This window comes from Jaculus jaculus, chromosome X (genome assembly GCF_020740685.1).
Source record: "Jaculus jaculus isolate mJacJac1 chromosome X, mJacJac1.mat.Y.cur, whole genome shotgun sequence".
Taxonomy (NCBI): Eukaryota; Metazoa; Chordata; class Mammalia; order Rodentia; family Dipodidae; genus Jaculus; species Jaculus jaculus.
Genome location: NC_059125.1, coordinates 126277305 through 126279496, shown reverse-complemented (window position 1 = coordinate 126279496; position 2192 = coordinate 126277305). Strand labels below are relative to the sequence as shown.

The following is a 2192-nucleotide window of genomic DNA, read 5'->3' as shown; positions in this document are numbered from 1 at the left end:
ATATTTTTTTTAGGGCTGGAGAGATGGCTTAGTGGTTAAGGGCTTGCCTGTGAAGCCTAAGGACCATGGTTCGAGGCTCGATTCCCCCGGACTGATGTTAGCCAGATGCACAAGGTAGCGCATGCATCTGGAATTTGTTCGCAGTGGCTGGAGTCCCTGGCACACCCATTCTCTCTCTCTCTCCATCCCTCCCTCTTTATCTCTATCAAATAAATAAATAAAAATAAAATAAACCTATGTATATATTTTCATTAACCTGGCATAGAACCGTTATTTTTAATATGGAACGCTTCACGAATTTGCATGTCATCCTTGCACAGAGGCCACGCTAATCTTCTGTTATCATTCCAATTTTAGTATAGGTGCTGCCAAAGCAAACATTGTTGCTTGTTTTTTCAAGAGAGGGTCTCCCTCTAGCCCAGGCTGACCTGGAATTCACTACGTAGTTTCAGGTAGCCTTGAACTCAGCGATCCTCCTACCTCTGCAACCCCAGTGTCTGGGATTCAAGGCGTGGGCCACCACCCCCGGTGGTAGTTCACGTTTGATTCCAATTATTGGCAGAGGGCAAAAGTGGTGGTGGTAAGATAAGGAGCGCTAGCTGGTGGAGTGCTGGGCATAATGGCAGGGAAACAATATGGCTCTGCCAGGTAGGGGTTCACCAACATGTAGGTCCAGCTTTGCTTGCAGGGGTCCCTTTTTTTTTTTTTTTTTTTTTTTTTTTTGAGGCACAGTCTTGCCTGGAACTCTCCATCTGCATGCCTTCGCCTCTTGTGTGCTGGAATTACAGACTTGGTCTATGACTTCGCTCATTTCATGTTTGAATTCGTTCTACTTCGGTTAGATCGTGTATCTGTCATCAGACTCAGGGCTCCCTGAGGTTGGAGAAGTTGTCACCACCCACCCCCAACCCAGAACTGGGAACCTTCCGAAGTCAGAGCCCAAGTCTCCTCCCTTAAGCTGGCCATTCTCCAGCCTGGAAAACCCAGGGAGTTGCCCCCACACTCAGAGCATCTGGCCTTTTTGCATCTCTTGGTATTCGAAGAGCCTAGCGATGCCTCCGGGTACCCCGGGCACGATTGGCGCGAACCCCGGCTGCAAAGGATGCCTGAGGGGCTGAACTCCCCAGACCTCGGGCTGAGGAGGCTGCCCCGCGGCCAGAGGAGGAGGAGGGAGAGCCCATGTGGTGGGTCGCAGCTGAAGGGTGCCCCCGATTGCGTCCACACCCTTTTGTCTGTCCCCAGCGCCGAAGCCCTCTCCCCAAAGAGGCCTGTCTGTCCCAGAGGAGGGCGAGCCGGCGGGGGCGGGGAGGGTGGCGGACCGGAGGCCGAGCGGAGAGTCGCTGCCCTACAGGGAGCGGAGGAAAGAGCGGAGGAAGGAAACCCATCCTGCCCCCAGCACCCGAGTGTCTCCTGTTACCAACCGAAAGGTGCAGCCTCAGGAAGGGGTGATCGGAGGGAGCCGTTGAGAGCAGGCGGTCACGTGAGCCGAGAGAGAGAGAGAGAGAGAGAGAGAGAGAGAGAGAGAGAGAGAGAGAGAGAGAGAGAGAGAGAGAGGGAGAGGGAGAGGGAGAGAACCAGAGGTCCTGTCCTCCCACGAAGGAGCCATTTCTTCTCCATGTGATTCTGTCCACGGGGCTAGGCTTGACATTTCCTCAGCCTTGGAACAATAAAATGGGCTGCAGTTGGGCCTGGTAAAGACTTAGTTTTAGCTTGCAAAAATGCAGGGAATTGCCCATTTTTTCACAGGAAGCCTCACCCCCAGGGCCTCTGGAATCTGGGATCCCCCTGACTGTAGAGTCCCCTTCAAGTTCACTGGGACTTGGGACCCAGGCTAGGCCAGAGTCCATTGAGCTCCAGCACATGAAGCCTTGGCTAGGAGTCCACCATGCCCAGGTACTATGTTAAGTGCGTAGACCCGGTGAGATGGACAAAACGATGCCTCTTGCCTTGTGGAAGCTTTTATTGTAAAGCAAGATGGGATCACGGGCTGGTAGAAAAAAACTGACCTTAGCTGGTCATGGTGGTGCATGGCTTTAATCTTAGCACTCCGATGTGGAGGGAGGATTGCCATGAGTTCAAAGTCAGTCTGGGCAAAGTGAGCCCCTGTCTCAATAAAAGAACAACAGGGGCTGGAGAGATGGTTTAGCGGTTGAGGCGCTTGCCCACGAAGCCTAAGGACCTAGGTTCAATTC

General features: G+C 52.9%; 1 non-coding gene across 1 annotated transcript; it reads right to left on the bottom strand.

Moving 5' to 3' along the window:
* Positions 1–275: 275 nt before the first annotated feature.
* On the bottom strand, positions 276–377 carry LOC123456882. Its single transcript, XR_006634754.1, has one exon. It is a non-coding gene; the product is annotated as a U6 spliceosomal RNA (small nuclear RNA).
* Positions 378–2192: the final 1815 nt, after the last annotated feature.